This window comes from Berghia stephanieae, chromosome 3, assembly GCF_034508935.2.
Source record: "Berghia stephanieae isolate SIO BIC M18660-M18661 chromosome 3, UCSD_Bste_1.3, whole genome shotgun sequence".
Taxonomy (NCBI): Eukaryota; Metazoa; Mollusca; class Gastropoda; order Nudibranchia; family Aeolidiidae; genus Berghia; species Berghia stephanieae.
The window spans coordinates 65,535,740-65,548,739 of NC_088362.1; positions in this window are offsets into that span (position 1 = coordinate 65,535,740).

A 13,000-nucleotide genomic window follows, 5' to 3' on the forward strand; every position below is an offset into this window, starting at 1 on the left:
TTTGGCATTTTCATTTGGCATTTTCTTTTCTTGTATATTATACTTCAAATGACACCTTTTCTTAATTAAGTTTCATAAGAAACACGAAACAGTAAGTTTTCTTAATTGTCAATAATTATTTAACTGTTTACGTATTTACCTTTCATGTTAATGTATTTCTTTTTCACTCTTAAAATCCAACCGTGGTGTAGTGGTTTAGCACTCCACTTAGTAGTCAGTAGGTAAAAAATTACCCCAACAGGAAATTTAGTATAATTCAAAAAAAAAAAAGAAAAAAAGAAAAAAAAGAAAAGAAAACACGCAAGCCACCAGGATATGATAGTAAATTGTCTATCAAAAGTGAGTAGTTTTCTTAGTGGGGGTGGGAGTCAACAGACTTTGGCATTTTTTTGAGTGTTTTGGCATTTTTTGAGTCTTCCCCTGGCATTTTGTTGAAAAATAATCTGGCAACCCTGCTGAATAACCACTTCCATTCGTTTTTCCCTTCCACTGCCCGACTATGGAATAGCCTCCCAGCTGAAGTGGCTGAAAACGGTTGCCAACATGCCTTCACGCGATTGCTGGAGTTCACAACATGACTTTTTAATCTATGTGGTTTTAGTATTATGTGCAGAGTTTTAGCAAGTTTAAAATGTAAAACACTACAAACTGTGGAGTGATCCTCGACAATATTGGAGGTTTCCACTAGTGTTGGGTTATTTGATCGCTTTTACTCGATCGACGATCGAGCGCCAAGCCACGAGTCAGTGCTCGATCTCAATGCCGGAAGAGCGAGTTAGTAAAACGATTACTCGATCGTAAAACGATCAGGCGGGTTGTGAGCTTGAGACGATCTTGACACGTGAGACGAGCTTGAGACAATCAGGATTCGAGCGAGCGGAGGGGTAACGAGTGTTTCGAATCATTTCAAATTTAAACGATCACAGTTTGCCATCCGATACCAATCGCCAATGTTTGCACACGGTAGTCTGTGGTTCTTCCACAGCCCTCACTCCTTGTCAGATGTTAGTGTGTCTGGGTGGCAGTGGCAGGGAAATTCGTATAGGTGTATCACGCGTGTGTGACAAGACTTCATTAAACCTACTAAAGTTTGACTATCACACACACACACACACATATACACACACACACACACACACTAAGGCTATTTCTATGACACACACGCATCCCTCTATCAATGAGATATGAAGTGAATAGAAAAGTGCCAGAAGACAATAGAGAATAAAATTTTTTTCGCGGCGGTGGTGGGGTTTGAACCTGCGACCTTATTGGTACGACAACTCCGCCTGGCAGGTGAGAGCGTGGCTCTACCGTGTGAGCTATCCACGAACACAAAAATATTCGTTTCAAACTCAAAGTCATTACTAGATCCCTCTCTCACCCACTTCTTGAGACCGCCGATTCGTTCGTACACCACCATCGCGAATAATTTTGACCAGCAGTTAAGCTTAATAGCCAATATTCTCAACACAAACATATAACATAGAAACGATTGAGACATTGAGTATGCTCCGGTGTATGGGGTGAATTTTTAATTCAGAAAAGTGAGTGGAGCAGGCACTTATGTTGGTAACAACAAGATATGAAGTGAATAGAAAAGTGCCAGAAGACAATAGAGAATAAAATTTTTTTCGCGGCGGTGGTGGGGTTTGAACCTGCGACCTTATTGGTACGACAACTCCGCCTGGCAGGTGAGAGCGTGGCTCTACCGTGTGAGCTATCCACGAACACAAAAATATTCGTTTCAAACTCAAAGTCATTACTAGATCCCTCTCTCACCCACTTCTTGAGACCGCCGATTCGTTCGTACACCACCATCGCGAATAATTTTGACCAGCAGTTAAGCTTAATAGCCAATATTCTCAACACAAACATATAACATAGAAACGATTGAGACATTGAGTATGCTCCGGTGTATGGGGTGAATTTTTAATTCAGAAAAGTGAGTGGAGCAGGCACTTATGTTGGTAACAACAAGATATGAAGTGAATAGAAAAGTGCCAGAAGACAATAGAGAATAAAATTTTTTTCGCGGCGGTGGTGGGGTTTGAACCTGCGACCTTATTGGTACGACAACTCCGCCTGGCAGGTGAGAGCGTGGCTCTACCGTGTGAGCTATCCACGAACACAAAAATATTCGTTTCAAACTCAAAGTCATTACTAGATCCCTCTCTCACCCACTTCTTGAGACCGCCGATTCGTTCGTACACCACCATCGCGATCAATGAACACTCTTACAGTAGTGCGGCTATGTGGTCTAGTCATGACGTAACTATAGGTAGTACTCTAGTCGACCATGGGTCTCGTGCATTATAATGGTCTAGTGGTATGACACCCGCTTTGGGATCGGAAAGTCCTGGGTTCGAGCCTCGCGCTCGGTGCATAGTTGAGTCTTTGGACAAGGCTTTTTACTCACATTCTCTCACCGTACTCAGGTGTAAAATGAGTACCTGGCCGTTAACAGCGTTGTCTTTGTCTGAAAATTGTAATATCGCCTAACAGGCGGCATGTCCCGTCCTACATATCAAATGTTGCTGTTGACCGGGGACCCCTTTACAAAGCGCTTTGATCACATTTAGTGGATATTGTAAAGCTCAATTTTTTAAAGTAAAACATTAGCTTTGAATATGGAATGTTTCAATTTTAGATGCCTGTGTATTCTTTGTTAGTTCCCATCATCATCATCATCATCATCAGGGGCAGCGGTACGGTCTTTGGTTGGCACCCGAAAGGTACCGAGTTCGATCACCCGCCGCTGAGTGGTCTTGAGCAAGTCACCTTGCCCTAACTAAATTTGCGGCGCTGCACTGCGGCTATCGCTTGGGTTATTCCAGTCTTCCCTTAGAATAGACCCAAAAGACGAATCTCCCCTATGGGATGAATAAAGGGAATTATGTTTAATTTATTTATCATCACCATCATATCAGCGGGATCATCATCATCACCACCACCACCACCACCACCACCCTAATAATAATGGATAAAATAAATATCAACACATTTCAATGTAATAATCAATCTAAAATCAATCAGTGCTCCTAAAAGACCCTTTGATTTCTTTGTCTAATTCGTTCCATACTTTTGGAGTCCCGACAAAGAAAGATTTTCAGCTAACTATAGTTTATATATGGGAATATTAATCAGTCGTTTATATTGGAATCGGAGTTGTCTAGCAGGTGTATTAGTTCAAAGCGCATTTCCAAGGATTTACCATGCTCAATGAACTTCACAATATTTTATTTAATTTATTCCTCCGGCACGCCATATCGACCATACATCCATTTCGTACAGTAGGTACCGATCGCTGTTTGGAGTCTTTTTCTATTAAAGCTCTTTACAATACCCGTCATTGCTTATAAGATAAGAATACATTCACACCTGAGTCAAGTGCCTGACACACGGACTTAACGTCTGGATCACAATTTTCAACAATCACTGTCACTCATCCGGCCATTGATAAGGCTTGATTTTGTGACAAGAGACACCGTACCACTGAGCGACCGAACAAATAATCACCATCTGCGCCATCGTCATCATCATCATCATCATTATCATCATCCTCATCACAGCCGTAACAGCCAGCAAAACCACAATCATCATCTTCGGGTCCGGTCTATCCGTGTGGGGGGTGGGGGTGGAACCTGCTAAAGTATTTCATTTTTTAAACAGAAACACGATAATCATCATCATCATCATCATCATCATCATCGTCATCCATTGTCGTCGGCATCGTTATCATCGTGTCCGGGCAATCCGTGTGTGTCTGGGTGTGGAACCTGCTAAATATTATTATTATCTACCTACCTAATAAAAACACACCATTCTTGTTCATTTATTTTTCAAATAATGAAATGAAAGGCACGACCTTTCCCGCACACACAAGAGGCGATGACTACCAGTGACAAATTATGGGAGGTGGGGGCGGCCGACAACTTTTGGCGCGACATAAATATGAAATGTTAAGGTGACAGCGGGATGATGGTGGTGGGAGGGGGGGGGGGGGGTCTCAACCCTTCACCATCAACAACTGTTTGATGGCGTGTGTGTGTGTGTGTGTGTGTGTGTGTGTGTGTGTATGTGTGTGTGATGCGACGAACGATCATAATCAAGGCTGCCAGACAGCCAGATTTCTTCTTGCCCAAGTAGTCAAATAGACCCCAAATAGCCAAACACCACAAGCATTCTGACTCCCTTGAAAAACTCATTTGTTTTGATTAACAAAACAATCGACTACAGTTGGATAAACTTATCTTTTCATTTTTTTTAAATAAAATATTTTTTTTTAAATGAATAATAATAGAAAAGCGTTTCTTAGTAACCAATTTTGAACTTGGCCATCTGGCAGCCCCCATCATAACCAGCTGCAGTCAAGCCAGCCACAGACATAAGAGAGGGAGGGGTATGTGAAGTTTCCTGTGGCAAACGAGTTGCTCGTGTTTTTTTTTTCAAACGAATCACTGCTCGATGACGTCACTGACTCGAAACCCGCCCGAAACCGACTCGATTTTAGAGGACTCGATCGAAAACCCGCTCGATTTGATCGTTTCAAACTCGACCCAGCACTAGTTTCCACAAGACGAAGAAGAAGAAGAAGAAGTTGTCCTTCGCACATTTTTGATATCGCATTTTAAGCAAAAAATTTCTAATTTTTCTCATTTTAAAGGAAATTTCACCCTCAATCCCATTATTTCCAACATTTCCGACCAAGTATGTAATTTCCGACCAATTTCCAACTTTCCGACTTCCCTGGACACCCTGCGATATATGTGAAGCGGTACCTAAAACATAAAACTGTCAATACCGGTTTTCGAAAGGATTCGTCGCAGCGTTGAGATCAATATATATAGAGCAGTAAAGTTAGGTGCCCCTAACGTAAACAATAACAAGTTGCTAGTGATTTCCGTTAGGGACCGGAACAATTTACGCACAATATAGGTCTCCCAATTTTGTAGTTTGAGTTGTAGGTAATACACTTTCAGTATTGACAATATGTTTACATAAAATCTAACAGTTGCAGAAATAATAATATAAGGCTAAATTATTATGAAAATCAGGCTCCGAATAATTCTCGTTTTGTTCACACCAGCGCAATAATTTGCTCTGGTCTAAAAATAGATAGACTGTAACTTTTGATAAATTTTAGAAAATTTTACCTTTTGTTCCATAAAATATCCATATCTAGACATTATTTGATGCATGATCGAGTATTTATGAATATGTGTTTCTTTTGCCACCTAACAGCCAAATTTTAAAGGTTATTTGTTTCTATTATTTACATTGGAACGTGAGCTGTCAAGACAGGAACATGTGGTTTGCCACGTGCTTCTCGACCTTTGTTTACGTTTTGGGCACCTAACTGTACTGCTCTATATTCTACACACACGAGTACACATTTTATATTATACTTACTGAATGAGCGTACCCGAAAGTCATTTCTTACTTATACCTACATACCAATTCCGTGAATCGAAAACCTATCAAAGTACTATCCGAGTACAAAAACATACCATTCTCTCCATTGGAACAGCAACGCTAATGCTTAGGGGAGGGCATCCGGATCACCAAAAGGTCACCGATGCTTTAGGTTTTGAGAAGTCAGGTCATCGAGTATTGAGAAGGTACCGACCTCGACTTAGTTCTCGATGCTTTTCTCGTCTCGAGAATCTCGGTCATCGATGCTTCTCGTATTGAGTCCCGAGTCCCGAGTCTCGAGACTATACTGCGCGAGCGACGCACGCGTTACTAACAATGTGTACTATCTGCATTGTTCACCCCTCTCTCGTCGGCGATGATTTCAGCGAAGCTCGAGACTTTTTTGCGTCTCGATGCTTTTTTGAGTCTCGAGACTCAAAAAAGTCTCGAGCATCGCTCTAGTCATCGGTGCTTTCATTCAATACCTAGTCATTGGTATTGGGTATTGACGTTATATCATATTTTAAACAGCTAACAAAACACAAACGTCGTAAATAGATCAAAATGGTTATATGTATCAATGTTTTATTATTATACAAAGTGAATTTATTTAATGTATTTTAAGTTTTAATCAAGGAATTTACCCAATGGAAACCGTACGGTGCTCTTATTGGCTAACCAACCAGCGGCCTCGATGAGAAAAATATCCGCCATTTTGATGTTGGCTGGGAATCGCGTTACTATAGTAAACAAGCGCTGATCGGCCGTTCATGAAAACAAGTTGCTGCTCGCTCGTTTAACTCAAAATTATTCAAAACGATCTCTCTAAAATGATATAAATGTGACTTCTTAAGGTTTTCTTCACGGTCAAAACCACACAACATTCTATTAATGATTACGTCCGAGGCAAAAAGGAATATTGACAGTGGGTCGACCGAGAGTTGAACTCGTGAGACGACAAACATCAATGCGAAGTGTAGCGAGAGTCAAGCTATTGTTTGTCTTGTCCTATTCTATATAGAGAAAAGGATAAATAGTATAGCCTCGTGTGTGAGTGGTTGCGTGTCATAGTCTTGTTTTTAAATTGTTTCTGTTGTTTATGTGTGTAGTGATGACTCTCTCACACTCAAGTTCAATGCCGAAAGAGGAATTCCCGCACACAAGAAAGGGGAATTGGGGTGGTATTTGGCATACATATTGTATAGTATCTAGTTCTAAATAGATAACTGATTAGAATTATATTATGATATATAAACACAATGCCAAATACAATTCCGAAGTTTCCTTATTTCAAATGAAGTAAAGCTCCAAAACCTAATGGTAGTGATTGTAGTACTGAGTGTTAGTGAGGTGATGTGGTGTTGGTGGTGGTTGTAGTTGTAGTAGTAATAGTGATGATGATGTGGTGGTGGTGATGATTGTAATTGTAGTAGTAGTGGTAGTGATGATGATGTGGTGGTGGTTGTAGTAGTAGTGGTAATGGTAATGATATGGTGGTGGTGGTGGTTGTAGTAGTAGTGGTAATGATGCGGCTATGTGGTCTAGTAGTATGACACTCGCTTCCGGATCGGAAGGTCCTGGGTTCGAGCCTCGCACTCGGCGCATAGTTGAGTCCTTGGAAAAGGCTCTTTACTCACATTCTCTCACCGTACTCAGGTGTAAAATGAGTACCTGGCCGTTAACAGAGTTGTCTTTGTCCGAAAAATTGTAATATCGCCTAACAGGCGTCATGTCCCGTCCTACATGTTAAATTTTGACCAGGGACCCCTTGTAAAGCGCTTTGAGCACATTTAGTAGATATTGCACTATATAAAGCTCAATTAAAAAAAAAAATATTTCAATGATGATGATATGGTGGTGGTGGTTGCAATAGTAGTAGTGGTAGTGATGATAATGTGGTGGTGGTTGTAGTTGTAGTAGTAGTGATAGTGATGATGATGTGGTGGTGGTTGTAGTAGTAGTGGTAGTGATGATGATGTGGTTGTAGTGGTTGTAGTAGTAGTTGTAATGGTGATGATATGGTGGTAGTGGTGGTTGCAGTAGTAGTGGTAGTGATGACGATGTGGTTGTGGTGGTTGTAGTAGTAGTGGTAATGGTAATGATATGGTGGTAGTGGTGGTTGTAGTAGTAGTGGTAATGGTAATGATATGGTGGTGGTTGTAGTAGTAGTGGTCGTGATGACGATGTGGTTGTGGTGGTTGTAGTAGTAGTGGTAGTGATGCTATTGTGGTGGTGGTTGTAGTAGTTGAGGTAGTGATGTGGTGGTGGTTGTAGTAGTAGTGGTGGTGGTGGTTGTGGTAGTAGTGGTAATGATGATGATATGGTGGTGTGGTTGCAGTAGTAGTGGTAGTGATGACGATGTGGTTGTGGTGATTGTAGTAGTGGTAATGATGATGATGTGCTGGTGGTGGTGTAGTAGTAGTGGTAGTGATAATGATGTGGGGCTGGTGGTTTTAGTAGTAGTGTTAGTGATGATATTGTGGTGGTGGTTGTAGTAGTAGATGATGTGGTGGTTGGAAAACACATTACAGGTTATTATAATACATGATTACACACATTCTCTAACTTCATTTTTTGACAGCTTCGTTGTGCCATAAATATACGCAACAGTTCTGAAACATTTAATTGTGGATTTTGATATTGTTTGTTGTTTTTCTTGTGTCGTTATGTTGACATAGATACCGAATGAATGGTAATTACTACATTCTCAGCCAACAACAAAATGGCGCTGAATGCTTTCATTGGTGGACACTTTTTAGGCTTCGCACGTATTCTCATTCGTTTAATTCTATGGTGTTAATACAAAAAAGCCATCCAAAGCTCAGTTGAAGTGCTACTTCTCGGGAATTCCCGACTTTTCCTTGGTCATCGAGTTCGGGAAGTTTTGAGTGTTGGTAGCCGATGACTTGAGGTATCATCGAGACTTCCGCTCGACACTAATGCTACACACTGACGCGAGATGTTTGAAAGTCTGATAACCGAACGCTTGAATAATGAATAAACATTGCTGTGTAATGGACAGTATTTTTGTGTTAATTTGAGAGTATTTCCATTACAACCACAACGAATAACGAGCCAATAACAATTTGACTTATCAGACCTGCAAATAAGTACAGGCCAGTATTCACCAGTCGAGAAACATATTTCCAACTTAATGACAGGATTTTACATATATATATTATAAATGATTAATAATGGATTCAGTCCTTTAAGATTACATAGATCTGAACAAGTGTGTATGAAACAGTGCCAGACAAAGCAAGAAAGAAAAATATAAGAAGACAACAACAACAACAAAAAATCCAAAAAATCAGTCTTCCTCAGTCTACATTTTCATGTACTGTTAGCACTTCTGAACGGTAATAGGAAGGTCTGAGGTTGGGATCCCAGTTGAGTAAGACTGATTTTTTGGGATGGTTCTTTTTGTCTTGCATTTTTCTTTCTTGTATTGTCTGGCACTTTTCATACACACTTGTTCAGATATTTATCTTACACCGGTGCCTGCTCCCTAATTTCTCAATTTGACATTTTTAAAATTACAAAATAAGACCTGCAAGAAATCGGCAACGATGAGCTTTACATTATCATAATTCATCAGTGGCGTAGGGCCTTAAAGGCTATTAAGGCTAAGCCACAGGTCGTCATTGTCTTGATAATTTGTAATAATTTAACAATAAAAAGTTACACTTTTAATTTTCTGTTTCACAAACAATGAAATTCATTGTTGACCTGGTGTTGAAAAACCCTTACAGAGCCTCAAAACTTGAACCAATCACACCGCTTAGAATTTACTACAGCTCGAGTCATACTCGTGCCCCTGACTAATCAGTACAGCGTGTGGCTTACTTTAAAGGTTGAAGTGAGTAGAAAAGTGCCAGAAGACAATAGAGAATAAAAAAATTTTTCGCGGCGGTGGCGGGGTTTGAACCTGCGACCTTATTGGTACGACAACTCCGCCTGGCAGGTGAGAGCGTGGCTCTACCGTGTGAGCTATCCACGAACACAAAAATATTCGTTTCAAACCCAAAGTCATTTCTAGATCCCTCTCTCACCCACTTCTTGAGATCGCCGATTCGTTCGCCACCATCGCGAAGTAATTTTGACCAGCAGTTAAGCTCAATAGCCAATATTCTCATCACAAACATATAACATAGAAACGATTGAGACATTGAGTATGCTCCGGTGTATGGGTGAATTTCTAATTCAGAAAAGTGAGTGGAGCAGGCACTTATGTTGGTAACAACAAGATATGAAGTGAGTAGAAAAGTGCCAGAAGACAATAGAGAATAAAAAATTTTTTCGCGGCGGTGGCGGGTTTGAACCTGCGACCTTATTGGTACGACAACTCCGCCTGGCAGGTGAGAGCGTGGCTCTACCGTGTGAGCTATCCACGAACACAAAAATATTCGTTTCAAACCCAAAGTCATTTCTAGATCCCTCTCTCACCCACTTCTTGAGATCGCCGATTCGTTCGCCACCATCGCGAAGTAATTTTGACCAGCAGTTAAGCTCAATAGCCAATATTCTCATCACAAACATATAACATAGAAACGATTGAGACATTGAGTATGCTCCGGTGTATGGGGTGAAAAAATTTTTTTATTCTGCCAGGCGGAGTTGTCGTACCAATAAGGTCGCAGGTTCAAACCCCGCCACCGCCGCGAAAAAATTTTTTATTCTCTATTGTCTTCTGGCACTTTTCTACTCACTTCATATCTTGTTGTTACCAACATAAGTGCCTGCTCCACTCACTTTTCTGAATTAGAAATTCACCCCATACACCGGAGCATACTCAATGTCTCAATCGTTTCTATGTTATATGTTTGTGATGAGAATATTGGCTATTGAGCTTAACTGCTGGTCAAAATTACTTCGCGATGGTGGCGAACGAATCGGCGATCTCAAGAAGTGGGTGAGAGAGGGATCTAGAAATGACTTTGGTTTGAAACGAATATTTTTGTGTTCGTGGATAGCTCACACGGTAGAGCCACGCTCTCACCTGCCAGGCGGAGTTGTCGTACCAATAAGGTCGCAGGTTCAAACCCCGCCACCGCCGCGAAAAAATTTTTTATTCTCTATTGTCTTCTGGCACTTTTCTACTCACTTCATATCTTGTTGTTACCAACATAAGTGCCTGCTCCACTCACTTTTCTGAATTAGAAATTCACCCCATACACCGGAGCATACTCAATGTCTCAATCGTTTCTATGTTATATGTTTGTGATGAGAATATTGGCTATTGAGCTTAACTGCTGGTCAAAAATTACTTCGCGATGGTGGCGAACGAATCGGCGATCTCAAGAAGTGGGTGAGAGAGGGATCTAGAAATGACTTTGGGTTTGAAACGAATATTTTTGTGTTCGTGGATAGCTCACACGGTAGAGCCACGCTCTCACCTGCCAGGCGGAGTTGTCGTACCAATAAGGTCGCAGGTTCAAACCCCGCCACCGCCGCGAAAAATTTTTTTATTCTCTATTGTCTTCTGGCACTTTTCTACTCACTTCATATCTTGTTGTTACCAACATAAGTGCCTGCTCCACTCACTTTTCTGAATTAGAAATTCACCCCATACACCGGAGCATACTCAATGTCTCAATCGTTTCTATGTTATATGTTTGTGATGAGAATATTGGCTATTGAGCTTAACTGCTGGTCAAAATTACTTCGCGATGGTGGCGAACGAATCGGCGATCTCAAGAAGTGGGTGAGAGAGGGATCTAGAAATGACTTTGGGTTTGAAACGAATATTTTTGTGTTCGTGGATAGCTCACACGGTAGAGCCACGCTCTCACCTGCCAGGCGGAGTTGTCGTACCAATAAGGTCGCAGGTTCAAACCCCGCCACCGCCGCGAAAAAATTTTTTATTCTCTATTGTCTTCTGGCACTTTTCTACTCACTTCATATCTTGTTGTTACCAACATAAGTGCCTGCTCCACTCACTTTTCTGAATTAGAAATTCACCCCATACACCGGAGCATACTCAATGTCTCAATCGTTTCTATGTTATATGTTTGTGATGAGAATATTGGCTATTGAGCTTAACTGCTGGTCAAAATTACTTCGCGATGGTGGCGAACGAATCGGCGATCTCAAGAAGTGGGTGAGAGAGGGATCTAGAAATGACTTTGGGTTTGAAACGAATATTTTTGTGTTCGTGGATAGCTCACACGGTAGAGCCACGCTCTCACCTGCCAGGCGGAGTTGTCGTACCAATAAGGTCGCAGGTTCAAACCCCGCCACCGCCGCGAAAAATTTTTTTATTCTCTATTGTCTTCTGGCACTTTTCTACTCACTTCATATCTTGTTGTTACCAACATAAGTGCCTGCTCCACTCACTTTTCTGAATTAGAAATTCACCCCATACACCGGAGCATACTCAATGTCTCAATCGTTTCTATGTTATATGTTTGTGATGAGAATATTGGCTATTGAGCTTAACTGCTGGTCAAAATTACTTCGCGATGGTGGCGAACGAATCGGCGATCTCAAGAAGTGGGTGAGAGAGGGATCTAGAAATGACTTTGGGTTTGAAACGAATATTTTTGTGTTCGTGGATAGCTCACACGGTAGAGCCACGCTCTCACCTGCCAGGCGGAGTTGTCGTACCAATAAGGTCGCAGGTTCAAACCCCGCCACCGCCGCGAAAAATTTTTTTATTCTCTATTGTCTTCTGGCACTTTTCTACTCACTTCATATCTTGTTGTTACCAACATAAGTGCCTGCTCCACTCACTTTTCTGAATTAGAAATTCACCCCATACACCGGAGCATACTCAATGTCTCAATCGTTTCTATGTTATATGTTTGTGATGAGAATATTGGCTATTGAGCTTAACTGCTGGTCAAAATTACTTCGCGATGGTGGCGAACGAATCGGCGATCTCAAGAAGTGGGTGAGAGAGGGATCTAGAAATGACTTTGGGTTTGAAACGAATATTTTTGTGTTCGTGGATAGCTCACACGGTAGAGCCACGCTCTCACCTGCCAGGCGGAGTTGTCGTACCAATAAGGTCGCAGGTTCAAACCCCGCCACCGCCGCGAAAAAATTTTTTATTCTCTATTGTCTTCTGGCACTTTTCTACTCACTTCATATCTTGTTGTTACCAACATAAGTGCCTGCTCCACTCACTTTTCTGATTTAAAGGTTGAGAAGCCTTCCAGCCATATTCCCACGGTACAACCAGGCGATGCATTTCACGTTTGCCGTGTGCTATGACTGTGGGCATGAAGAGGCATCTTGACTTTGAACAGAGTCATTGTGGCTTTCTTACTCGCAGCCACACACAATGACCTAATTATTCCATGGCAATCGTGTTGTGCCTGTTACCCATCCCTCTTCGAGGCGTGTCAGGCATGTGATAGTGAATTCCACTTGTCCCTTTTAACTTGAGTGTGAGACTGTATGTATGTTTACTGATAATTCGAGTGTTAATCTGATGTGTGCAGTGTCTGTTTTTAAAATTTTAATTAATTGCTATAATTAAGTGTGATGAATCACGTCTATTACCTGTTGACTATCAATACCAGTTCTTTGAATAGGGAAAATAAACTTTTGATTAAAAGTCTCGATCCCCATCATAGAGAATACA